This window comes from Symphalangus syndactylus, chromosome 14, assembly GCF_028878055.3.
Source record: "Symphalangus syndactylus isolate Jambi chromosome 14, NHGRI_mSymSyn1-v2.1_pri, whole genome shotgun sequence".
NCBI classification, from domain to species: domain Eukaryota; kingdom Metazoa; phylum Chordata; class Mammalia; order Primates; family Hylobatidae; genus Symphalangus; species Symphalangus syndactylus.
Genome location: NC_072436.2, coordinates 40,806,699 through 40,834,596, shown reverse-complemented (window position 1 = coordinate 40,834,596; position 27,898 = coordinate 40,806,699). Strand labels below are relative to the sequence as shown.

The window sequence follows — 27,898 nt, the reverse complement described above, 5'->3', positions numbered from 1 at the left end:
CAAACTTTTATATATATAATCTCCTTTATTCAGATTTTCCTCTTGTGGACATTTTGCCTTATTTGCTTCATTGCTTTTCTCTCTCTCTGTTCTTTTATTTTTGGAGACAGCATCTTGCTATTTTTCAGGGTGGCAATAGCAGTGGTGTGATCATGCAGCCTCGACCTCCTGGGCTCAAGTGATCTTCCTGCCTCAGCCTCCCACGTAGCTGGGACCACAGGTATACACCACTATGCCCAGCTAATTTTTTTTTTTTTTTTGATAGGGGTCTTGCTATGTTTCCCAGGCTGTTCTCAAATTCCTGGGCTCAAGGAATCCTCCCACCTCAGCCTCCCAAAGTGCTGGGATTACCGGTGGAAGTCACTGAGCCCGGCCTCTCTCTGTTCTTAACATTTTTTTTTTCCCTGAACAATTTGAGAATGTGTTGCAGACATCATGGCCCTTCACCCCAGATGTAGTGTAGAGTGCACTAGTGAGGGAGCTTCTGGTATCAATGGGAAACTCACTGGTGGAGTCTCCATAGGCTAGGAGTGACAGTGAGATACGATGCCATTGAACTGGGCTCCCTAGGGTTAATGGGAGTGACAGGATTCTGAAATAGCAGAGGCAGGTGGAGGCACTTAACCATCAGAGAAAAAGTGAGTACAAATTAATGGAATGGGCAGCAAGCCTGGACTGGCAGTCAGGGTGCCGTGATACACAGATACCTGTGGCAATGGCCAATGGTCCACACAGTCCCCTGGGGAGAACACCATCCCATGGGGGATATTGCCTAGAGTATTATTTGACTGTATAACCAGGAAAAATGAAGATCTGGGGAGCAGAGCCCTATGTCATCCTCCACAATGAAAATCACAAGTCTGGCCAGGCACCATGGCTCACACCTGTAATCCCAGCACTTTGGGAGGCCAAGGCAGGTGGATCACGTGAGGTCAGGAGTTCAAGACTAGCCTGGCCAATATGGTGAAACCCCGTCTCTACTAAAATACAAAAATTAGCCGGGCGTGGTGGTGGGCACCTGTAATCTCAGCTACTCAGGAGGCTGAGGCAGGAGAATCACTTGAACCCAGGAGGCAGAGGTTGCAGTGACCCGAGATCATGCTATTGCACTCCAGCCTGGGCGACAGAGCAAGACTCCATCTCAAAAAAAAAAAAAAAAAAAAAAAAAAATCACATGTCAGTTCTCAAGCTCAGACCTTGTTGACAGAAGGGCAGCCCAGTTCCCCCTGAGGAGGAACCCGACAATGCCACTGCAAATACATGCAGCAAGTATTCCTCTAGCTCTTTGTTAAAGGGACCGAGCCATGTTCTAGGGTAACTGTCCACTATAGAAAGGGAAGTACCTAGATTTCTCAAGGGCCATGGAATACCAGGCTCATGAAATCGGTACCAGAGGATCTGAAATGCCACTATAGATCCCTGCTTAGAGTGGGCACAGGAGGCAAGGTAATAAGCGGAGTCCTGCCTCATGTTTGTCACATGTTTGCCCAGTGGACCCATAGTTCCCTCTTGAAGTTATTTCCAGGTCTCTTAATTGGGGTGGATATACTTAGCAGGTAGCAGAACTTGCATATTTGTTCTCTCACCAATTATGTTAGGAAGGTACAAGCATCGAGTATCAAGATGATAAATAAAAAATAATACACATCTGGAGAATCGTAGAGATCAGCACCTCCATCAAAGACTAAAGATACAGGGAGGATGGTTCCTATCATATTGCCATTTGGCTCATATGTATAAAAAACCATACGGATTGTGGTGGATGACTGTGGACTTCCATCAACTTAACCAAGTGATAGCCGAAATTGTAGCTGCTAGGCTGGATCTTTACCTGAACAGATCGATACAGCCTGTGGCACTTGGCATGCAGCTATTGATCTGATAAATGCATTCTTTTCATTCCTCATCAGTAAAGAGACTCAAAGTTATTTTGTTCATGTGTAGGAAAGGCAGCAGAATAGATTTACCATCTTGCCACAGTGCTACGGTAACTCTTTTCTCTATCACAGTATGATCCACAGGGACCTGAACATCTTGACATTCTACAGAACATAATGCCAGCTGGACTTGGTTGAACAAAATATGGTAAGTACTCTGAATGACCTGAATGACCAGATGCCAGTTGGTGGGAGACAAGACTCCCTTCCCCTAAAATTCAGAGGCTTTGCCATATTGGTGACATTTGTAGGGGTCCACTGGTCTGAAACAAGTTGCTGTGCCTTAAGCACCCCCCATTGCTAAGAAAGAGGCATTTTGAGGCATCATATACCACACTGGCAATATAGCATTTACTCATTTATTTCCTAGTTCAAATAATACCCAAACAATGAGACCCTGCAGCAGATCCATGGTGTGGGGCAAACTGCCCTGCTCTTTGCCTTTTATGCCAATGGGCCCAGTGATGCTAGTGTAGGCATAGTAGATCAAGATGCCATGTGGGGTTTCTGGAAAGTCCACTGGGAGAATTGCAGCACAGACCCCTAGAGATCTGGAGCAAGACTATGCCTTCTGTAACAGACAATTATTTGCCATTCATTGGAAAAGCAATTCTTGTCATACCATTGGGCCCTAAAAGAGATTTTGAAATTGACCATGGGGCATCAAGTGACTTTGCACCTGGAGCTGCCTTTCAAGTATGATAGAAATGGTCATTCGGGAGCAGGTTGAGAACATAAGTAAGTTAAATGGACACATGGCTCAGATCCCCAGGTCATCCACCTCGGTTGCATTGAAGCCATTCACTCAGCTGATGTCCATAGCCTCAGGTAGGTGTGTATGATCAACTGATGGAAGAACAATCTTGAGCCTTGTTGGTGTGAGCTGAAATAGACTGCTACCCACTGAAACAGACTGCTATCATACTACAGCCCTACTCAAGGTGGCCCTCAAAGTAGTCATGAGGGGAAATCTTCCCAGCAATCAGAGCTGAATAGTGTATTTGGCCATCCACTTTGCACAGGAGAAGCGGCCTGAAGTAGGTATGAGTATGGACTCCTGAGCTGTGGCAAATGGCTCAGCTAGTTGGTCAGGGACCTGGAAGGACCAAGTTAGGCAAAAGGGGGACAAGGAGATTTTGTATTTTTAGTAGAGATACAGTTTCGCCATGTTGACCAGGCTGGTCTCGAACTCCTAACCTCAGGTGATCCGCCCGCCTCGGCCTCCCAAAGTGCTGAGATTACAGGCGTGAGCCACCACGCCTGGCCTAGTAATTAACTCTACATATTTTGACATTCATAATTAACATGTATAAAATCAAGTAATAGCTCTACTGTCCTTCAACTATGTAAGGATATTTGATTACATTAACCTCACATCCTCTCCCCCTTACATGCTGTGTTTCTCTTGCTCTTTTGGGCCCAGAAGACATTCTTACAGTGTACTGTACCATCAGTGTTCTTTGTTCTTTCCTGCATCTCTGATCTTCCTGGATTACTCTTCTGCATAAGCACATCCTTCAGAATTTATGGCAGTTCTTTTTGGAGCAAACGTTCTATATCGTTAGCCTGAAAATGTCTTTATTTTACTGTCATTCTTGAAATATATTTTTGTTGAATATATAATTCCAAGTGAACAGCCTATGTAGAAAAAAGTTAACACAGCAGGCCTGAGCCTGCTATTCTCGGAAAAGTCGGCTTGCAAGGTTGGTCCTTGGCTGGCATCTAGTCAGTTGGATTTCCATCATTCTCTAATCAGAGTGTCTCACTGTATCTAAACTGTTCAGCTTATGCTGAACACCTCTTTTCCTTCTGAGAGTCTAGAATTTTGGTACATGCCAGACAGTGGACGCCAATGTAAGTACCTTCCCCACATTAAAACCTTACACACTGCGTCTCTAATGAGCCTCCCTGGTAGACAATGTTTCACATGTGTTGTCATAACCTGTTGTTGGAGGAATTACATGCATCCTGTGGATTCCATCAGGAAAGGACTCTTGGAAGCTTGTGTTACACCCAGCAGGAGCTTGGCCTGGCCTGGTACCCCATGTATTACCTGGCCCCTTTAATGATGATATTTGAGTCTCTGATTTTCAATGTTAACTTGGATCCTGTGTCCAATAGTTCCTGAAATGTCTGATTATTCCCTTTCCCCAGTATACATTTACCTGAGTACAACGTCCTCAGGTCTTTCTGGAGAAGGATTGGAGGGAATGATTACCACATACATTCGCCATGATGTTGTAGGATCCTCCCTTACGTGGGCTGGCATCACATTCAGTCAAGGGGTACTGGCTCAGGTCTAGAAACTGATCAAAGGATCATAATTTTTTATTGAGATGTGTCTTGAGCCTTTATCATCTTTTCTGATTCCCTCTGATTGCATAAATTAAGCTGTATCTTGCCCTTAGGAAAACTATGTCCTATTATCATCTCTATAATACTCTCTCTCTCTTTTTTTTTTTTTTGAGACAGAATCTCATTCTGTTACCCAGGCTGGAGTGCAATGGCACTATCTCGGCTCATTGCAACCTCTGCCTCCTGGGTTCAAGCGATTCTCCTGCCTCAGCCTCCTGAGTAGTAGGGATTACAGGCACCCACCACCACGCCTGGCTAATTTTTTGTATTTTTAGTAGAGACTGGGGTCTTTCACCATGTTGGCCAGGCTGGTCTTGAACTCCAGACCTCAGGTGATCCACCCACCTAGGCCTCCCAGAGTGCTGGGATTACAGGCGTAAGCCATGGCGCCTGGCCCATCTCTATAATTCTCTATGGGAACAGACTCCCCTGCCTGTCATACATTACATCTGTTCCTGCCATGTATTACAGCAATCTCACCCAGCTTTCTTCTGGCAGTGAAGTGTTGTCACTTGGCCTCTATTATTTCAGGACTCTTCCTTATTAGTATTGGCAACATAGCTCTGTAACAGCATCTCCCACTATCAGCCCACAGTCACCACCAAGCTTCTTGCTGATGCTGGTAGCCCCATTCATCAGCACATTCCTCCTCACTTGGATAAACAGAAGGTGCCCGCGGCTCTCTTGTGGACTGCGGTGACCTGGTGGGTTTTCTATCCTCAGTAGCATATCCACTCCAGCATGCCCACTTCTCTGAGCCATCTCATTCCTGTATCCACTATTGCACGGCAGTTCTGGCAGTTCTACTTTCTTGGGGGATATTGCTTTTTCCAAGCTTCCATGAGACTGCTGAGTGGAGTGTTAGTACTATCTTCACCTCCTTGCTGGGGTGTGAATCCCATACCCCACAGCAGCGTTCTCGCATCAGTAGACTTCCCTTTATCCAACTTTGTCCCACTTGATGCAGCATGAGGAGAGCCAGCCCCGTGTGTGTCTCCCCAGCACCTACTGGACATTTGGCCACGTCCTGTGGTTCCTTCAGTATATCATTCTTTCCTCCCTTAGTAGACCGAGTATCTTCCTGTCAGGTGGCCAAGCAGCAGCCCCTAAGCAGCAGACTGAGGGAGCCACAGCTGCTATGTATCAAGCACAAGGCAAGGCCTGGCTGACATGCATGGTCAGGAAAGCAACAAGGAGCCATTTTTTAGATCAGGCAGTTTATATTACTTATACAGATGGTGAAAGCGCAAGTAGACAGAGGTGCCAGGTCCCTGTGGCCCTTGCACAGGGCAACACCGAAACAAAAGGGGCCAAATGGCAGCAACGTGAGTGCCAGGTGAAGCCCATACCACACTGCAGCCAAGCAGCTTTATAGCTGGTAGCTATGTGCATGCTCTCAGGGATGGGAAGGCATAATTCTAGGTGGTCCCCCAATTCCCACTCCCTCATATACATGCCTTGTATCATCGCCTCTCCTCGAGTGTGGGTGCTAATTCTAGGCTACAGCCAAGCGTTTTCCCCTTCCTTCCTAAGCTACAGCCAAGCCAGCCTGCCTGCCTTCCTTCCTTCCTTCCTTCCTTCCTTCCTTCCTTCCTTCCTTCCTTCCTTCCTGCCTTCCTTCCTCCCCTCCCTCCCTCCTTCCTTTCCCTCCCCTTCTCTCCCCTCCCCTCTTCTTCTCTCCCCTCCCCTCCCTTCCCTTCCCTTCCTTTCCCTTCCCTTCCCTTCCCTCCTTCTCCCTCTCCTCCCCTCCCCTCGCCTCCCCTTCCCTGGCCTCCCCTTCCCTTCTTCTCCCTCCCCTCCCCTCCCCTCGCCTCCCCTCCCCTAACCTCCCCTTTCTTGCCTCCCCTCCCCTCCCCTCGCCTTCTCTTGCCTTCCCTTCCCTTCCTCTTTCTTTGACAGAGTCTTGCTCTGTTGCCCAGGCTGGAGTGCAGTGGTGTGATCTCATCTCACTGCCTCAGCCTCCTGAGTAGCTGTGATTACAGGCACGTGCCACCATGCCCAGCTGTTTTTTTTTTTTTTTTTGTATTTTTAGTAGAGACAGAGTTTTCCCCATGTTGGCCAGGCTAGTCTCAAACTCCTGACCCCTAGTGATCTGCCCACCTTAGCCTCCCAAAGTGCTGGGATTACAGGCATGAGCCGCCGTGCCTGGCCCAGCCAAGTGTTTTCTAGTCTGCAGCTGTACTCAGAGGAGGGCAAGGCATGGAGTCTCATGCTTACCAGAACCAGAGAAGCAGGTGATAAACTGGCTTGGGAGAGTTCTGAAGAAGACTGCCCATCTTGAAACCGCCTTTGCCAAAATTATGGGAAATTATGACAGTGAAATAGATCAGACCTAACTGACTCCATCTTGCTTCTAACCTCTAAACTGTCCTTATCCATTCCTGGGCATAGGCCAAACTAGCCTTGGGAAGGAATTTAGTTTATAGTTTAAATAACAGCCCTTCCCAAAAGAGAATCTGTTCTCGTAAAACGAATGAAAGGCCACCAGCCACCAAGTTAGGATGAGAGGGGCTGGAACTCTAAATATTACCAGCCGTTACGCAGAAGGTCATGAGATTTGCAACTTCCCCGATTACTCTTGAAGATAACATCACTATTGTGAACATGAGATTGGCCTTTTGAGATGTCTTTTCAGGTTTTTCCATTTCTGACAAGTGGTTGGCCCCACCTGGACCTGCCAACCAGTTTTGTGGCACTCACTCAGGAACTGACAGCATAAGAGGATAGCTTCGACTCCCTATGAATTCATCCTCAAGCCAACCAATCAGTGCTCCCGACTCACTGGACCCCTACCCACCAAATTATTCTTAAAAACCCTGATCCCTGAGTTTTCTTTTCTTTCTTTGTTTGTTTGTTTAATTATACTTTAAGTTCTGGGATACATGTGCAGATCGTGCAGTTTTGTTACGTAGGTATACACGTGCCCTGGTGGTTTGCTGCACCCATCAACCCGTCACTTACATTAGGTATTTCTCCCAATGTTATCCCTCCTCTAGCCCCCGAACCCCCGAAAGGCCCCAGTGTGTGATGTTCCCCTCCCTGTGTCCATATGTTCACATTGTTCAACTTCCACTTATGAGTGAGAACATGTGGTGTTTGGTTTTCTGACCTTGTGATAGTCTGCTGAGAATGATGGTTTCCAGCTTCATCCCTGTCCCTACAAAGGACATGAACTCATCCTTTTATACAGCTGCATAGTATTCCATGGTGTATATGTGCCACATTTTCTTAATCCAGTCTATCATTGATAGACATTTGGGTTGGTTCCAAGTCTTTGCTATTGTGAATAGTGCCGCAATAAACATACGCGTGCATATGTCTTTATCATAGAATGATTTATAATCCTTTGGGTATATGCCCAGTAATGGGATTGCTGGGTCAAATGGTATTTCCAGTTCTAGATCTTTGAGGAATCACCACACTGTTTTCCACAATGGTTGAACTAATTTACACTCCCACCAACAGTGTAAAAGTGTTATTTTTCCACAACCTCTCCAGCATCTGTTGTTTCCTGACTTTTCAATGATCGCCATTCTAACTGGCATGAGATGGTATCTCACTGTGGTTTTGATTTGAATTTCTCTAATGACCAGTGATGATGAGCATTTTTTCATATGTCTGTTGCCTGCATAAATGTCTTCTTTTGAGAAGTGTCTGTTCATATCCTTTGCCCATTTTTTGATGGGGTCGTTTGCTTTCTTCTTGTAAATTTGTTTACGTTTTTTGCAGATTCTGGATATTAGCCCTTTGTCAGATGGATAGATTGCAAAAATTTTCTCCCATTCTGTAGGTTGCCTGTTCACTCTGATGATAGTTTCTTTTGCTGTGCAGAAGCTCTTTGGTTTAATTAGATCACATTTGTCAATTTTGCCTTTTGTTGCCATTGCTTTTGGTGTTTTAGACATGAAGTCTTTGCCCATGCTTATGTCCTGAATGGTATTGCTCAGGTTTTCTTCTAGGATTTTTATTGTCCTAGGTCTTACATTTAAGTCTTTGATCCCTCTTGAGTTGATTTTTGTAAAAAGTATAAGGAAGGGGTCCAGTTTCAGTTTTCTGCATATGGCTAGCCAGTTCTCCCAACACCATTTATTAAATAGGAAATATTTTTCCTATTGCTTGTGTGTGTCAGGTTTGTCAAAGATCAGATGGTTGTAGCTGTGTGGTGTTATTTCTGAGGCCTCCATTCTGTTCCATTGTCTATATCTCTGTTTTGGTACCAGTACCATGCTGTTTTGGTTACTGTCGCCTTGTAGTATAGTTTGAAGTCAGGTAGTAGGATGCTTCCAGTTTTGTTCTTCTTGCCCGGGATTGTCTTGGCTATGCGGGCTCTTTTTTGGTTCTATATGAAGTTTAAAGTAGTTTTTCCCAATTCTGTGAAGAAAGTCAGTGGTAGCTTGATGGGGACAGCACTGAATCTATAAATTACTTTGGGCAGTATGGCCATTTTCACGATATTGATTCTTCCTATCCATGAGCATGGAATGTTTTCCCATTTGTTTTTGTCCTCTTTTTTCCTTGAGCAGTGGTTTGTAGTTCTCCTTGAGGAGGTCCTTCACATTCCTTGTAAGTTGGATTCCTAGGCATTTTATTCTCTTAGTAGCAATTGTGAATGGGAGTTCGCTCATGATTTGGCTCTGTTTGTCTGTTATTGGTTTATAGGAATGCTTGTGATTTTTGCACATTGATTTTGTATCCTGAGACTTTGCTGAAGTTGCTTATCAGCTTAAGGAGATTTTGGGCTGAGACGATGGGGTTTTCTAACTATACAATCATGTCATCTGCAAACAGTGACAATTTGACTTCCTCTCTTCTTATTTGAATATGCTTTATTGCTTTCTCTTGCCTGATTGCCCTGGCCAGAACTTCCAATACTATGTTGAATAGGAGTGGTGACAGAGGGCATCCTTGTCTTGTGCCAGTTTTCGAAGGAATACTTCCAGTTTTTGCCCATTCAATATGATATTTGCTGTGGGTTTGTCATAAATAGCTCTTATTATTTTGAGATATGTTCCATTGATACCTAGTTTATTAGAGTTTTTAGCATGAAGGGGTGTTGAATTTTATTGAAGGCCTTTTCTGCATCTATTGAGATAATCATGTGGTTTTTGTCATTGGTTCTGTTTATATGATGGATTACGTTTATTGATTTGCATATGTTGAACCAGGGTTGCATCCCAGGGATGAAGCCAATTTGCTCGTGGTGGATAAACTTTTTGATGTGCTGCTGGATTCAGTTTGCCAGTATTTTATGAGGATTTTTGCATTGATATTCATCAGGGATATTGGCCTGAAATTTTTTTTGTTGTGTCTCTGCCAGGTTTTGGTATCAGGATGATGCTGGCCTCATAAAATGAGTTAGGGAGGATTCCCTCTTTTCTATTGTTTGGGATAGTTTCAGAAGTCATGGTATCAGCTCCTCGTTGTATCTCTGGTAGAATTCGGCTGTGAATCCATCTGGTCCTGGACTTTTTTTGGTTGGTAGGCTATTAATTACTGCCTCAATTTCAGAACTTGTTACTGGTCTATTCAGAGATTCGACTTCTTCCTGGCTGAGACTTGGGAGGGTGTATGTGTCCAGGAATTTATCCATTTCTTCTAGATTTTCTAGTTTATTTGCATAGAGGTGTTTATAGTATTCTCTGATAGTAGTTTGTACTTCTGTAGGATCAGTGGTGATATCCCCTATATCATTTTTTATTATGACTACTTGATTCTTCTCTCTTTTCTTCTTTATTAGTCTGGCTAGCAGTCTATCTATTTTGTTGATTTTTTCAAAAAACCGGCTCCTGGATTCATTGATTTCTTGAAGGGTTTTTTTGTGTCTCTATCTCCTGCAGTTCTGCTCTGATCTTAGTTATTTCATGTCTTCTGCTAGCTTTTGAATGTGTTTGCTGTTGCTTCTCTAGTTCTTTTAATTTTGGTGTTAGGGTGTCAATTTTAGATCTTTCCTGCTTTCTTTTGTGGGCATTTAGTGCTATAAATTTCCCTCTAAACACTGCTTTAAATGTGTCCCAGAGATTCTGGTACATTGTGTCTTCATTCTCATTGGTTTCAAAGAACATCTTTATTGCTGCCTTCATTTCATTATGTACCCAGTAGTCATTCAGGAGCAAGTTGTTCAGTAGTTGTGCAGTTTTGAGTGAGTTTCTTAATCCTGAGTTCTAATTTGATTGCATTGTGGTCTGAGAGACTGTTTGTTATGATTTCTGGTCTTTTGCATTTGCTGAGGAGTATTTTACTTCCAATTATGTGGTCGGTTTTAGAATAAGTGTGATGAGGTGCTGAGAAGAATATATATTCTGTTGATTTGGGGTGGAGAGTTCTGTAGAGGTCTATTAGGTCCGCTTGGTCCAGAGCTGAGTTCAAGTCCTGAATATCCTTCTTAATTTTCTGTCTCATTGATCTAATATTAACACTGGGGTGTTAAAGTCTCCCACTGTTATTGTGTGGGAGTCTAAGTCTCTTTGTAAGTCTCTAAGAACTGCTTTATGAATCTAGGTGCTCCTGTATTGAATGCCTATATATTTAGGACAGTTAGCTCTTCTTGCTGCATTGTTCCCTTTACCATTACATAATGCCTTTCTTTGTCTCTTTTGATCTTTGTTGTTTAAAGTCTGCTTTATCAGAGATTAGAATTGCAACTCCTGCTTTTTTTTTGCTTTCCGTTTGCTTGGTAAATATTCCTCCATCCTTTTATTTTGAGCCTATGTGTGTCTTTGCATGTGAGATGGGTCTCCTGAATACAGCACACTCATGGTTCTTGACTCTTCACCCAATTTGCCAGTCTGTGTCTTCTAACTGGGGCATTTAGCCCATTTACATTTAAGGTTAATATTGTGGTTTTTTTTTTTTTTTTTGAGATGGAGTCTCGCTCTGTTGCCCAGGCTGGAGTGCAATGGCACCATCTCGGTTCACTGCAACCTCCGCCCCCTGGGTTCAAGCAATTCTCCTGCCTCAGCCTCCCGAGTATTACAGGCACCTGCCACCAGGCCCAGCTAATTTTTTTATTTTTAGTAGAGACAGGGTTTCACTATGTTGGTCAGGGGTCTCGAACTCCTGACCTCGTGGTCCGCCCGCCTTGGCCTCCCAAAGTGCTGGGATTACAGGCATGAGCCACCATGCCCAACCCAAGGTTAATATTGTTATGTGTGAATTTGATCCTGTCATTATGATGCTAGCTAGTTGTTTTGCCCATTAGTTAATGCAGTTTCTTCATAGTGTCAATGTTGTTTACACTTGATATGTTTTTGCAGTGGCTGGTACCGATTGTTCCTTTCCATGTTTAGTGCTTCTTTCAGGAGCTCTTGTAAGGCAGGTCTGGTGGTGACAAAATCCCTCAGTATTTGCTTGTCTGTAAAGGATTTTATTTCTCCTTCGCTTATGAAGCTTAGTTTGGCTGGATATGAAATTCTGGGCTGAAAATTCTTTTCTTTAAGAATGTTGAATGTTGGCCCCCACTCTCTTCTGGCTTGTAGGGTTTCTGCTGAGAGATCTGCTGTTAGTCTCATGGGCTTCCCTTTGTGGGTAACCCGACCTTTCTCTCTGGCTGCCCTTAATATTTTTTCCTTCATTTCAACCTTGGTGAATCTGACGATTATATGTCTTGGGGTTGCTCTTCTTGAGGAGTATCTCTGTGGTGTTCTTTGTATTTCCTGAATTTGAATGTTGGCCTGTCTTGCTAGATTGGGGAAGTTCTCCTGGATAACATCCTGCAAAGTGTTTTCTAACTTGGTTTCATTCTCCCTGTCACTTTCAGGTACATCAATCAAACGTAGATTTGGTCTTTTCACCTAGCCCCATATTTCTTGGAGGCTTTGTTCATTCCTTTTTATTCTTTCTTCTCTAATCTTGTCTTCTCTCTTTATTTCATTAAGTTGATCTTCAATCACTGATATCCTTTCTTCCGTTTGATTGATTTGGCTATTGATACTTGTGTATTCTTCACGAAGTTCTCATGCTGTGTTTTTCAGCTCCATCAGGTCATTTATGTTCTTCTCTACATTGGTTATTCTAGTTAGCAATTCGACTAACCTTTTTTCAAGGTTCTTAGCTTCCTTGCATTGGGTTAGAACATGTTCCTTTAGCTCAGAGTTGTTTGTTATTACCCCCCTTCTGAAGCCTACTTCTGTCAGTTCATCAAACTCATTCTCTGTCCAGTTTTGTTCCCTTGCTGGCGAGGAGTTGTGATCTTTTGGAGGAGGAGAGGTGTTCTGGTTTTTGGATTTTTCAGGCTTTTTCCACTGGTTTTTCCCCATCTTTGTGGATTTATCTGTCTTTGGTCTTTGATGTTGGTAATCTTTGGATGGGGTCTTTGAGTAGACGTGCTAATCCTTTCTGTTTGTTTCTTTTTCTTCTAACAGGCCCCTCTGCTGCCAGTCTGCTGGTGTTTGCTGGAGGTCCCTTCCTGACCCTGTTTGCCTGGGTGTCACCAGTGGAGGCTGCAGAGCAGCAAAGATTGCTGCCTGTTCTTTCCTCTGGAAGCTTCGATCCAGCAGGGCACCTGTCAGATGCCAGCCAGAGCTCTTCTGTATGAGGTGTCTGTCAGCCCCGACTGGGAGGTGTCTCCCAGTCGGTATACACAGGGGTCAGGGATCCACTCGAGGAGGCAGTCTGACCCTTAGCAGGCTGGAACGCTGTGTTGGGAGGTCTGCTACTCTCTTCAGAGCCATCAGGCAGGGATGTTTAAGTCTGCTATAAGCCTCTGACTGGGCTGCTGCCTTTTTTACAGAGATGCCCTGTCCAGGGAGGAGCAATCTCGCAGTCTGAACACAGCAGCCTTGCTGAGCTGCAGTGGGCTCCACCCAGTTTGAACTTCCCAGCAGCTTTGCTTACACTGTGGTGGTAAAACTGCCTACTCAAGCCTCAGCAATGGCGGACGCCCCTCCCTCTACCAAGCTCCACCGTCCCAGGTGGATCTCAGATTGCTGCTGTGCTGGAAGTGAGAATTTCAAGCCAGTGGATCTTAAGTTTCCTGGGCTCCGTGGGGGTGGGAACCGCTGAGCCAGACCACTTGGCTCCCTGGCTTCAGCCCCCCTTTCCAGGGGAGTGAACAGTTCTGTCTTGCTGGTTTTCCAGGCACCACTGGGATATGGAAAATAAAATAAAATAAAAGCTCCTGCAGCTAGTTCAGTGTCTGCCCAGTTGGCCACCCAGTTTTGTGCTTGAAACCCAGGGCGCTGGTGGGGTAGTCACCAGAGGGAATCTCCTGGTTTGCAGGTTTTGAAGACCATGGGACAAGTGCAGTATATGTGCCCAAGTTCCTCAAGCTGAGACCCTCACAGCTTCCCTTGGGTCGGGGGAAAATTCCCCGACCCCTTGCGCTTCCCAGGTGAGGTGACACCCTACCCTGCTTCGGCTCACTGTCTGTGGGCTGCACCCACTGTCCAACCAGCCCCAGTGAGATGAACTGGGTACCTCAGTTGGAAATGCAGAAATCACCCACCTTCTGCGTTGATCTCGCTGGGAGCTGCAGACTGGTGCTGTTTCTATTCGGCCATCTTGAATCTCTCTCCTGATCCCTGAGTTTTCAGGGAGACTGATTATTTGAGTAATAATAAAACTCTGGTCTCCTGCTCAGCTGGCTCTGCATGAATTACTTTTTCTCCATGTAATTCCCCTGTCTTGAAAAATGGGCTCTGTCTAGGCAGCGGGCAAAGTGAGCCCACTGGGCGGTTACAATCTCACCATGTTTCAGGAGCCTCGGGTGTTCTTGCACAAGGGGAGTCAGACTGTGGTTGAGCCTTGTCTACATGGCCGAAGTGGAGACATGCAGGGTCACCAGGGCACTGTGGAGTTGGCACTCCACACCACCACCCTGGACCTTCCACATACCCTGCTGATAATTCTTCTGGATATTCTTTTTTTTTTTTTTTTTTTTGAGATGGTGTCTCACTGTGTTGCCCAAGGCTGGAGTGCAGTGGCACAATCTTGGCCCACTGCAACCTCTGCCTCCGGGTTAAAGCAATTCTCATGCCTCAGCTTCCTGAGTAGCTGTGACCACAGGCATGTGGTAGCACACCTGGCTATTTTTTGTATTTTTAGTAGAGACAGTGTTTCACTATATTGGCCAGGCTGGCCTTGAACTGCTGACCTCAAGTGATCCACCCGCCTCGGCCTCCCAAAGTGCTGCGATTACAGGCGTGAGCCACTGCACTGAGCCTGGGAATTCTTTTTTTTTTTTTTTTTGAGAGGTCTCACTGTGTTGCCCAGGCTGGAGTGCAGTGGCACAATCTTGGCTCACTGCAACCTCTGCCTCTCAGGTTTAAGTGATCCTCCCTCCTCAGCCTCCCAAGTAGCTGGGACCACAGGTGTGCACCACCACATCTGGTAATTTTTGAATTTTTGGTAGAGGTGGAGTTTCACCTTGTTGCTCGGGCTGGTTTCAAACTCCTGAGCTCAAGCGATTTGCCCACTCGGGCCTCCCAAAGTGCTGGTATTACATGTGTGAGCCACCATGCCTGGCCTGGAAATTCTCCATCACTTACCTTAGATGTACTGGTAGAGGGTTGGACCAAATCCTTTTTCTTAGGCAACAGTAAATGAGAGTAACCATGACGATGACTCCCAGGAGGACAATTAGGCCTGCTTGGAAAAAGATAGGCTGCAATCAGACTTCCCATCCAGAGCCAAGCCAGTTAGGTATGTCATTAATTCAGATGTCCTACTTGGCTGGCTGGCAGAAAACTCAGGGCAATGTGATCATTCATTACCACTCACACTTGACAGCCCAAACTGGGTGTGTGGTAGGCAATTATACGCCTGATATCCACCATAAGAAGTGCTATTCTTTTGGGGCAAAACTTTATAAGAGTGTAAGTCTCTGGCTATCATAGCCCAACCTAGTCTCAATGCTACATCCTGCTTAGGGTGAATTAGATTCTGCTAATGGGTTTGGGTGACCACAGCAGCAGCACAGTGCTGACTTGAGGTCAAGGTCCAATTCTCACGAGACTGGAGGCTGGGATTAACAATATAAAGGAAATTTAAGTATCAGAAAGAGCCTGAAAGAAGGAATAGTTCCTGGAAGAATACTTCCAAAGTACTCAAAGGAGGAGCTTTTTTTTTTTTTTTTGAGATGAAGTCTCGCTCTATCCCCCAGGCAGGAGTGCGGTGGCACGAACTAGGCTCACTGCAACCTCCGCCTCCTGAGTTCAAGCAATTCTCCTGCCTCAGCCTCCCAAGTAGCTGGGATTACAGGCACATGTCACCATATCTGATTAATTTTTCATATTTTTGGTAGAGGCGGGGTTTCACCATGTTGGCCAGGCTGGTCTCGAACCCCTGACCTCAAGTGATCGACCGGCTTAGCCTCCCAAAGTGCTAGAATTACAGGCATGAGCCATCAAGCCCAGGCAGGAGGAGCTATTAAAGGTTGGTCAGCAGAGTCAGGAGGGGTAAGACAGATTGAGCAACACAAGGAAGTTTTGTTATTTTTTTTTAGGTAGTGGAAGGGGACCAGAGATACCAGCAACAATAGGATAGGAGTAAGTAGGGAAGAAACCTAAGTGTCCAGAAAATTATTTTTTTCTGATGTCTTGGGCAGAAGTTCTCCACTTCTAAAGTTAGAGGTCCTCGATTTAAAGTCTCTTGATAGAATGGGAGTAGTAGTTAGACTGAGGGCAGTGGTGATAGCCTGGACAGTGTGACCAAAAGATTCTGAGATGACAGGCCAAGCCAGGTGTTCTGCAGGCAAGAGCCAAGAGAGATCTAGGGTGTTCCTTCACCACCATCCTGGGCTTTTGATGTGTTTTCATGGCCATGAGAGGTATAGCTAGTCCCTGCATTCCTCACTCGGTCTAATACATACCATATGGCTGAGTTTATTCCTAAACAGTGCAGCTTTGTGTGTGTGTGTGTGTGTGCATGTGTGTGTGTGCAACTTGTGCCATCTAGAACATCTTCCACTCTCTCACATACTGGGCCATGCCGGGACCACTTTGGGAGTCGTCACTTCATACTCATGATCAATATCATCAGTATCTATAATTGCCCAGATCCAGGAAGCACAGCTGGACAGTAAAAGAAGCATCAGATTAGGCCAGGCATGGTGGCTTATACCTGCATTCCCAGCATTTTGGGAGGCTGAGGCACGTAGATCACGAGGTCAGGAGATCAAGACCATCCTGGCTAACATGGTGAAACCCTGCCTCTACTAAAAATATCAAAAAATTAGCCAGGTGTGGTGACACATGCCTCTAGTCCCAGCTACAGTCCCAGCTACTCGGAGGCTGAGGCAGGAGAATCTCTAGAACCAGGAAGGCAGAGGTTGCAGTGAACCAAGATTGTGCCAACTGCACTCCAGCCTGGGTGACAGAGCGAGACCCTATCTCAAAAAAAAAAAAAAAAGCCTGAGTGCTGTGGCTCATGCCTGTAATACCAGCACTTTGGGAGGCCAAGGGGGTGGATCACCTGAGGTCAAGAGTTCGTGATCAGCTTGGCCAATATGGTGAAACCCTGTCTCTACTAAAAATACAAAAATTCGCCAGGCATGGTGGCGGGCGCCTGTAGTCCCAGCTACTTGGGAGGCTCAGGCAGAAGAATCGCTTGAACCCAGGAGGCAGAGGTTGCAGTGAGCTGAGATTGCGCCACTGCACTACAGCCTGGGTGACAGAGCAAGACTCCGTCTCAAAAAAAAAAAAAAAAAAAAAAAAAGAAGCGTTAGGTTAGAGTTTCCCACCCCCTGACTTTTTGGCTACTTGCTAATTCCAGTAGTTTGGTTTCCCCAGGGGTAAGCATGGGAGGGAAAGGAGGAATGAGGAGAGTACATTGTGTTGGTTTGGGTCTCTTACAGACAGTCTGGGCCTCCTCCCCGACTCCTCAAACTCACACAGATTCTATTTAAAAAGGAAGTTCCCTTCTGGGGAATTGGAATATTTAGAATCCATATTGTCTGTTTTAAGTGTGTACTCTGTTGAGAATTGAGCTTTGGTTCTCTACGTATCCTTTTTAGCTTCTCCTTCAAGTATCCATCTCTCTCTCTCTCTTTTTTTTTGACACCGGGTCCCATTTTGTCACCCAGGCTGGAGTGCAGTGGTTCAATCACGGCTTACTGCAGCCTCAACCTCCTGGGCCCAGGTGATCCTCTCACCTCAGCCTCCCAAGCAGCTGAAACCACAGGGGTGTACCACCACGCCCGGATAATTTTTCGTATTTTATGTAGAGACAGAGTTTCACCATGTTGCCCAGGCTGGTCTCAAGCGATCCACCTGCCTCAGCCTCCCAAAGTATTCCCGATACAGGTGTGAGCCACGGCACCCAGCCTCATTCCATCATTTTATGGCATCTATTGCCTGTGGGTGATGAGGGTCCTGAGATGTCCTGGCAATGTCCGAGGTGGTTGGCCAGTGTTGGGTACTCTTGACTATAAATGCAGCATCATTTGATGAGATACATTCAGGGAATCTCAGTATGTAACACAGGTCATCTGCGAGTCCCTAAATTTATGTTACATCTATCTCCTATCTGTGGTGAGGACCTACATTGCCATGCTGTACCCAGAAAGGTGTCTACTGTAGGCAATGCTTAATTGCATCCCCAAGTGGAGCATTTAGTAGGTTATGTAGCCTATTTGCCAGGACTGGCCAGAATCTGGTGTCCTGGGTTTATATGTGCCCTGGAGTTTTCTTTGCCCCTTGACTGACAGGCCCATTTACCAGACTTTGGCAGCTTCCTGTGCTGGAGTCATTCATCTTTGCTTTGGGTCCCAGTCCTGCATTGTAGACAGAATGCTGTGGCCTCTGTGATGGTGTATTCAGTTGTCCTTACCTGGAAGGCACAAGTCTGATCGGGTTTTGAATTCCACTCATGCTATTTTTATGGACATCCACGTCCACAAAAAAGAGGGCAGTGGTATATTATTAATAAAATCTGAGGCTGGGTATGGTGGCTCATGCCTGTAATCTCAGCACGGGAGGCTGAGGTGGTGGATCACTTGAGGTCAGGAGTTCGAGACCAGCCTGGTCAACATGGCAAAAATCTCGTCTCTACTAAAAATACAAAAAAAAAAAAAAAAAAAAAAAAAAAATTAGCTAGGCATGGTGGATCACCTGAGGTCAGGAGTTCGAGACCAGCGTGGTCAGCATGGCAAAACCTCGTGTCTACTAAAAATACAAAAAAAAAAAAAAAAAAAATTAGCCAGGCACGGTGGTACAAGCCTATAATCCCAGTTACTTGGGAGGCTGAGGCAGGAGAATCACTTGAACCTGGGAAATGGAGGCTGCAGTGAGCTGAGATCGTGCCACTGCACTCCAGCCTGGGCAACAGAGGGAGACTCCATCTCAGAAAAAAAAAAAAAAGTCTGATACCATAATGTTCACTGCCATAGGGGTTGAGACTTGATCGTTTAGTCTTGCTTCCAGGCACAGGCCCGCACTGCCAGCCCATTGGCCACCGTCTCTAAATCAATGAAAAAGCAGCAAGGAGCATTTTGGAGGGGATTTTCAGGAAAACCACCACTGTCCCCAACTCTGTCCACTGGGTAGTACCTTTTTTGTGTGTGCAAAATTTTAAACAGCTTTTGTTTTCCCCTGTGGCTGCACAGCTGCAGGGGCCAAAAACAATCCACCAGCCTGTAACTTAGCAGGCTCCATCTGTGAACCAGCTTCAGGCATCCTCAGGGACTTGGTGTATCAATGCCTCCATGAAGCTGGAGGTGCTGGCACAAAATGTTCCTTTGGGATCAAGGGATGTCTGGCCATCTTGTAATGCCATTATGTGACTCCTTTGATGCCTGATGACCCCATTCTACAGAGTAGCCAGTCACTGGCACTTGTAGCTGAAAAGGATCATTAGAGCTAACTGGCTTGAGCAGAGTGCAGTCTGTACAGCCTGCCAGACACTGCTTTTTTTTTTTTTTTTTTTTTTAAGATGGAGTCTCACTCTGATGCCAGGCTGGAGTGCAGGGACTCGATCTTGGCTCACTGCGACCTCCAGCTCCCGGGTTCAAGCGATTCTCCTGCCTCGGCCTCCTGAGTAGCTGGGACTACAGGCACATGCCACAGTGCCCAGCTAATTTTTGTATTTTTAGTAGAGATGGGGTTTCGCCATGTGGCCCAGGATGATCTTGATCTCTTGACCTCGTGATCTGCCTGCCTTGGCCTCCCAAAGTGCTGTGATTACAGGCATGAGCCACTGTGCCTGACCTGGACGCTGTTCTTAAGCACGCTGGCCTCTGCCAGCTCTTTTCCTCAGTGCAGTGGTCTTTTCCCCACCTGTACTGCTTCATCTACACCACATGGCTGGGCTCAGGGAGCCCAGTGGGTCCTGGATGTGCTCTCATCCCACTAATGCTGTTTTCATTGTAGCATTTTTCCAATGGCAACATCACTTGCCATTATGGACAGAAGTATTACATATCCTTAGAACAGGCTGTGTGTCCCTACACTGGGAAGGGTGCATGACCTTGGGTAAGACTGTTCTGTGGGCCAAGGACATTCTTGGAAGAGGTTTCACCTGTGAATCATTAGCAGTCCATACTCTAGCAGCTCATGGAATGACTGCCTAAGTCCTGATGGGAAATTCTGAGAGGTATCCAAAGGTTCACTACACGTTGTAAAGTCATAGATGTGGGGTGCACACTGCCACCATAATTAAGCCTGCGGCAGGTCTTGCCACTACCTTCTGTGAAGCTGCCTGCTGCTAGGATATGTGGCCTGTAGTAAGCAGGAACTCCATAGCCGTGTCCCATAGCTAACATCTTTTATCATGAAAACATGCCCATGGACAAATAATTTGTACGTAAGACATCATTGCAATTGAATAAGCATTTGTAAATCTATGAATATATGGTGCTGGAGGAAGTGCTGTGGGCGGGATAAGCAAACCCATGAACATGTTTGTGTTAATCCACCTTCATTCCCCACCAACATTTGCCTCTTGTACTGACCAAATAGGTGAGGTAATAGTGGTGTTACGGAAATCAGTAGCCCTGCATCTTTCAAATCTTTATGGAACTAATTTCTGCAATGTCCTCAGGCACAGAATTTTTTTTTTTTTTTTTAACAACTGGTAATCAATTTATTAAAATAGTTGACTTAAGCATCTGCAATGGTGACTTCCACCTCAAGTCCTGGCTCAATACTGGTGGAAGTAATCTGCTTAACAATCTCAGAAGGACTGTGCAAGTCAATGAGTCGCTTGTGAATTCTCATCTGGAAATGATCTCACATCTTAGAATCTTCACCACAAGGAGTTTTTCTTGTAGTGATTCTCAAAGTTTTGGTAGGCATTTGAACTGGTCCTTTCACTTTGAGAGTCTTTTCCTTTGCGCCTCTGATCAAGTCAGCACACACCTTTTCCAGGGATTTTACGTTGCGGCTTGTTAGGGTGATTCGAATTCTGTGAATTGCCACCTCTGGCTCCACTGGTGTTTTTCCGGTATCCTTAAAAGCCATGGTTGCTGCGCGGCTTCCTGACTGACTTGTTCCTCGGTGAGAGTGAACAGCGGTAAGTCAGGAGCAGGAGCGTGCGGACCAGAAATCCTCAGCACCGACGACCGCGTCTTCCTCCACAGAATTGTTTTTAGGTTATTATCTTGGTTGTAGGTGGCCCTTTCAAGGATTCTAATTGGGCATTCCCACTACGACAGAACACATTCCTCGGATAAGGACAGCAAGGCTGGCAAAATAGCCACACGGTGTGCCTGGGATCCTACCTGACCCACTGTGAGGTGGACTCTGGCCAAGACCTATCTATCCCCTGACCTCCCTAAGCCTCTCTCCAATTGACCATAGAGATTCCAGGGATTAGGCTCAGATAATACCAGTATCTACACATGTGGCTTCCAGTAAAATGAGCACAAACTGAGATTACAGAACCCAATTCCTGGCCCTCTCTGCTGCTAAATGTCTATCAGGAAAGATCGTCCCTGAGCCTGCTTACCCATCTGTAAGTTGGAGCCAAAAATGTTCTTTGGATCGTATGTCATTTGTGCTGATGTGATAAGATTACACACGTCAAGTGCTTTACACATTGCCTAATAAGTACCATTCACCGTTTCTTCTGCAGAGTGTAAAGAGGAAGATAAATTATCTATTACTATTTAGCAGTATTTTAATAACTTATATTTTATGCACTTTTAATTTCATTTATTTCCAAATTTTTTCTTTTCTTTCTTTTTTTTTTTTTTTAGTAGAGACAGAGACTCTCTTTGTTGCCCAGGATGGAATGCAGTGGCAATTGTAGCTCACTGAAGGCTTGAACCTCTGGGCTCAAGTGATTTTCCTGCCTCAGCTTTCTGAGTAGCTGAGACTATAGGCATGCACCACCATGCCTTACTATTTCTTTTTTTTTTTTTTTTTTTTTGAGATGGAGTCTTGCTCTGTCACCCAGGCTGGAGTGCAGTGGCATGATCTCGGCTCACTGCAACCTCCACTTCCTGGGTTTAAGTGATTCTCCTGCCTCAACCTCCCAAGCAGCTGGGACTACAGGCGTGTGCCACCATGCCCAGCTAATTTTTGAATTTTTAGTATATTGGTCAGGCTGGTCTTGAACTCCTGACCTCATAATCCACCCACCTCTGCCTCCCAAAGTACTGGGATTACACAGTGAGGCACCACGCCCAGCCACCTGGCTATTTCTTAAAAAAATTTTGTAGAGATGGGGTCTTGATATGTTGCCTAGGCTCAAATTTTGTCATCTTTTTAATAACAGGATTTGGGGCTGGGTGCAGTGGTTCACACCTGTAATCCCAGCACTTGGGGAGGCCTAGGCGGGCAGATCATGAGGTCAGGAGTTCGAGATCAGCCTGGCCAGTATGGTGAAACCCCATCTCTACTAAAAATACAAAAATTAGCCGAGCATGGTGGTGGGCGCCTGTAATCCCAGCTACTCAAAAGGTTGAGGTGCGAGGAGAATTGCTTGAACCCAGGAGGCAGAGGTTGCAGTGAGCTGAGATCGTGCCATTGCACCCAAATCTGGGTGACAGAGCGAGACTCTGACTCAAAAAAATATATATATATATATTTTAATTTAAAAAAAAACAGGATTTAGGGATAAGAATTTAGGACCAAGTCAATTTTCTATGACTATTCTTAGATGTCAAATTTTGAAGGCCCAGACTCAAATGACTTGATTCTTATTTTCAAATAATTGGGCTGTAAGATTTATCTGTTACTTCTTAACATATAATTTGTACACCTGTCTAGGATTTAACTTGGAAAAGATCTTTCAAAACTTGGTACGATTATATAAAATGTGTGCTTATGACCACAGCTGGTAGGCATGTGAGATAGTAAGGCATTTCCGCAGAGCAGAGGTTCGTCAAAGCTTTATCATGCATCAGAGCTACCCGGAAGGCTTTTTAAAACACAGCTTGCTCAGCTGGGTGCAGTATGGTGCGCCTGTAGTCCTAGCTACTTGGGAGGCTGAGGCAGAAGGATCTTTTGAGCCCCGGAGTTTGAGGCTACATACAGCATGCTATGATTGTGCCTGTGAATAGCCACTGCACTCCAGCCTGGGCGGCATAGCAAGACCCTGTCTCTAAAACAATAACAACAACTAAAACAAAAACCACGCAGATTGCTGGACCCCAACCTAGAGTTTCTGATCCAGTAGTATTGGGGTGGGGACTGAGAATTTGCATTTCTGACAAGTCCCCGGATGATGTTGATCCTTATTCTCCTGGCCCATAGACCACTTAATTAAAGCCAGCAAAGTAGTCATCAACGTTGACCCAGGATATAAGCTGAAGATGATGAACAGCCTTGAGGCAGTGAGAGAGGCCTGCCCTCCAACATCAGGAAGCCAAGTGAAGGGGTGACTCACCAGGGCAGGGTGGGGTTCCTGCGTATGAGAAACCAGAATTGAGAGCTGCACCAGCTGTGCGGCCCCAGGTTTCTCAGGGTGAGGAGAGGCAGCCCAGGGGAAAGGTACTCAGGACCACACCCCAACTCACCTACCCTGTGTATAAGTTTTTTCCATTGCATGTGTCAACATCTAACATGTCATATATTTGATTTACCTCATTTATTCTCTGACTCCTTGCCTCCTGTTAGAATGTAGGTTCTCTAGAACAAGGATTTTTACATGTTTTATAGAAGAACAGTATCTGAATCATAGCAGGTGTTCAGATACTGACTGAATGCATGCCTATATACATATAACTATGTTCATGATATTGTTTCTAGAAGGATCCACAAGAAAATGGCAGCAGACTGTCTTTGGGCAAGGGAAATGGGGGAACGGGTGGGGGCAACTATAACTTTTTACTGACTCTATAGCCCTTTGAATTTTTCCTTTTTTTTTTTTGAGATGGAGTCTTGCTGTGTCACCCAGGCTGGAGTGCACTGGCGCAATTTTGGCTCACTGCAACCTCTGCCTCCTGGGTTCAAGCAATTCTCCTGTCTCAGCCTCCCGAGTAGCTGGAATTACAGGCATGCATCACCATGCCCGGCTCATTTTTGTATTTTTAGTAGGGACGGGGGTTTCACCATGTTGACCAAGCTGGTCTTGAACTCTTGACCTTGTGATCCACCCGCCTTGGCCTCCCAAAGTGCTGGGATTACAGGTGTGAGCCATAGCGCCTGGCCGAATTTTTCTTATGTATCTTATCTAGCTAATCAAAAACGGATCTCTATTGTTGAGTAGGAAATATAAATTGGAAGATAAATAGGTATGATAGGAAAAACCTGAGGGAGCCCCATTCCGCCCCCCCCCCCCCCCGCAATCTGGTGAGATCATTGTGTACGGCTAAGTGAGAACACCTGAAATATGCTTGAAGAAAAGTTCATCTTCGATGGGGCATTCAGCTCAGTCCCACGCAGCCCTACCCCAGCCCCAAACTGGGCCTGGTCCTATCCCAGGACAACCCTAGGGGGGCCTCAGAGTTCCCTCCTAGAAACCAGAAGTTCCCAGCCCTTCCTGCTGCCCACCCACCCCATGAACATGTGTCCACGTGTCACGTAACAACAGTTAATAGTGAAGTGGGCTAGAAACACCCTGTGGCTGCCTCAGGAAGGAGAGAATATCTCTAAGCCCAGTGAGCTCAAGGTGGAACGAGAATCCAGGTGTTCAAAGGGAAGAAGCAGAAGGAAATGATGAGAGAAAAGGGGGATTTGTGCTCATCTCATCAGGAACCTGGCTTGAGGCTGAGGAACTAGGAGAAGCCATGCCCTGGGCAGCCCAGAGGAAGATGCCCAGGCCAGAGCACCAGCTTGGAATTGGGAGAGCCAGGCAGGACCCCGAGTAGACATCGGGGTTAGCGCCTGTTAGAGGAAGTTGAGGAAGAAAAACAATAAAGTTGCCCTGCCAAACAAGACAGAAGCAGTTTCTACCGTAGGTAACCGCTGGCCTAGTTATTTATTCAATATATATTTACTGAGCACATCGTTGTGTTAGGCCCTATGTCCGAAAAGGGATTTTGGGGCCAGGCACGGTGGCTCAGGCCTATAATCCCAGCACTTTGGGAGGCTGATATTGGCAAATTGCCTGAGGTCAGGAGTTCAAAACCAGCCTGGCCAACGTGGTAAAACTCTGTCTCTAGGAAAAACACAAAAATTAGCTGGGCATGGTGCCTGGTGCCTGTAGTCCCAGCTACTTGGGAGGCTGAGGCAGAAGAATCACTTGAACCCAGGAGGCGGAGGTTGCAGTGAGCTGAAATTACACCACTACACTCCAGCCTGGGTGACAGAGCGAGATTCTGTCTCAAAAAAATAAATAAATAAATAAAGGGATTTTGATTAAACGCAGACTTACAGGACCTGAGACTACCTTCCTAGAGACTGAGTCTTCTTTGGAACGTGGCAGGGATGCAGCAGCCCACAATCAAGCCATTCCCACCTCACAAATGTGGAGAATCTGACAGAGGGTGCCTCCTTCCCCTGTGGGATTTTCTGTGGTCTCAGACCCCACAGCAGCTTCTGTGCTCACCCAGCAGAGGGCAGCCTGAGCTCAGGCGCCATCTCCTGCCCACTGCAGAGTGGGCATGGTGCCCACTTGCTGGTGGCAGCAGCACTAGAGAAACAGGATGCACCAGGAGCCTGTAAAAAATGGCTGTTTTGAGTTCTTCCTAAGCTGTGATGGTGCTGCCTGGCAGATGCTCAGCCCTGGCATGCTGCCACACTCACCCTCTGTAGCATCCCGAGACTAAGGATCATCTCCTTCTCATCCCGGAGCAGCCTGCTCACCCTGCTTCTGCTCACTGTTTCTCTGAGGCATAGAATCCTCGGGGGGGACCCCAGAGCTGGAAGAGACTTGGTTGCTGCTAGTGCTGGAGTTGCCATTTCAAATAACTTCAAAGGGCAGGCAGGGAGCCTGAATTTGTGAAGCTGACTTAGGGTAAGATGGCAGGAAATGGTAGTGGCTATGCCGAACTGGAGAAAAGAGCCTTGTGCAAAGGCACCTAACTTGAATTGTTCTGTGAGTAAGATAAAATGCAGCCATAGGCTGAGTTGGGACATGAGTTGGCTGCTAGTTTCCTCCCTGTCCAGTTCACCCCTTAACCTTCGAGATGGGCAAATGAAGGTCCAGAGAGGGCCCAAGATAGGGCCTGATTCCCTTCTCACCAGAATCCAGTTCTTTAGTGCTGTTTGTTCCTTGGGGGCACAGGGCAAATATTAACAGAAAGAGTTGGGGGTGGTGTGGACGTCTAGCTCTGCCTGCCCTACGGCTGCTGATCAGTCTTGGATTGCTTCATTTCCTTCCTTGGCCACAGATCTCCTATTTGGAGAAAGCAGCCTCCTCCAGAATACAGGGCACTCCTTTTCCTCAGAGTGAGTCACAGCCTCCGAGCAGACTTGTGGACAGCTTACTCCGAGACAGAATTCTCCACTCCCACTGCTTTTTCCAATGAATACCTCCAGCGGTGGGCCTCCACTGCCTTGGGCCACCGCCCTAGGGCTGCGAACTTTAATTTACTCAGGTTTTTCCCTCCTTAAAATGAGGTCCTACAGAGAAACATCCAGGGGTCTTTTGGCCTTGATTCTTCAGATCTGATTAAAAATATATATTTATATATATATATACAGATTAGAAGCATAAAGTGCTGTTTTCTCATAAGGTGTGAAGGTTGCAGGAGTGTGACCGGTACTTGTTGTGGCTCTGCAAGCACCAAGAGTGGTTCTTCAGAAATCCAAGCTTGTACCTGCATTACCTCCATCTCCAGGAGAATCAGCAGGCCATGCTGAGCTTGGTGGGGATGCTTCACTAGGGCAGGAAACCTGAACCTCAGTCTCCTGGGTAGCAGGAACTGGGTTGTGGCCCCATTACCAATCATAGAGACACCTTTGGGACCTGGGGTAAGTATTTATGATACAGCTAGTCATGTGAAGAATGAGGGGAGGATTAGGACACAACTAAGGCCACTGTCACAGAGCTCCTGCCCGCCTAGCACCTCCCAACCTCCCAACCAACATGCGCAAAAGATGGCCAGAGTCCTGAAAAACTGGTCTCGAAAGGACATGGTCTCAAGTATACCTTTGAGAGGAGGAAACAGAACATTTACCTTTTTTTTTTTTTTTTTTTTGAGACGGAGTCTCGCTCTGTTGCCCAGGCTGGAGTGCCGTGGTGTGATCTCGGCCCACTTCAAGCTCCGCCTCCCGGGTTCACGCCATTCTCCTGACCCAGCCTCCCGAGTAGCTGGGACTATAGGTGCCCGCCACCATGCCTGGCTAATTTTTTGTATTTTTAGTGGAGATAGGGTTTCACTGTGTTAGCCAGGATGGTCTCGATCTCCTGGCCTCGTGATCCACCTGCCTTGGCCTCCCAAAGTGCTGGGATTACAGGCATGAGCCACCACGCCTGGCCACATTTACCTATTTGTTCAAGGAAAAAGAAACAGAAAAAGAAAAAAAACAGAGATGGATGAGATTAGCTACCTGCAGGACATGGTAGGAACAGGATGGAAATAAAGGGAATGAGGGGGAATGAGACTTCTAGGAATATCTCTTTTTGTTTATTTTGTTTTTAGCAGAGATGTGGGTTCCTTATGTTGCCCAGCTGGTCTTGAACTCCTGGGCTCAAGCTATCCTCCTGCCTCCATCTCCCAAAGTGCTGGGATTACATGTGTGAGCTACCACACCCAGTCCTCTTTTTGTTCTGACCTGACTTTTAAAATAATTTTAATATTTCACATCTCAAAAATAAATACAAATAAAACTCACAAGGACGGGGAAAACGCTAAAGTTGAACACAAACAGAAACAAGCAAATAAAATGTACCCTTTGACTTCTATCTTACCACTTTGTAGTAAAAATAATTAATCCCAGTAACAGGTTAAACATTTTCTAGTTTAACCCTTGCAACATCCCTAAATGGTAGGTACGATGACTAGTCTAGTTTTACAAATGGGGAATTGCCCTTTAGGAAGGAGGCAAAGGAAGCTCCCAAGCTCCTAGGGACTTGAACTCAGGTTTTGCACCAGATTTATATTAGATCTCAATTCTGAAATCCTATTACTTCCTCAGCTCTGAGCCAGGCACAGAAGGATGATTTAGTGTCTCTGAGTTCCAAGAATCTACAACACTTAACATCTCAGTGACAAACATTTAACATCCTGAGGTTATACATAAGCGAATGAATAATTCCTTTATCATTCATAAAGATTTAAAGACCAAGCCGGGCATGGTGGCTCACGCCTATAATTCCAGCACTTTGGGAGGCCGAGGTGGGTG

The 27,898-nt window shown here is 45.9% G+C and overlaps 1 long non-coding RNA gene and 1 pseudogene across 1 annotated transcript; one reads left to right on the top strand and one right to left on the bottom strand.

Annotated features, from left to right (window-relative positions):
- The first annotated feature begins 125 nt into the window (after positions 1-125).
- Positions 126-13,852, top strand: LOC129462791 (uncharacterized). Its single transcript, XR_008650951.2, has 3 exons — positions 126-220; positions 2,010-2,085; positions 12,653-13,852. It is a non-coding gene; the product is annotated as an uncharacterized lncRNA (long non-coding RNA).
- Positions 13,853-20,272: 6,420 nt separating this feature from the next.
- LOC129462789 (small ribosomal subunit protein uS10-like) lies at positions 20,273-20,761 on the bottom strand (annotated as a pseudogene).
- Between the last annotated feature and the right edge of the window lie 7,137 nt (positions 20,762-27,898).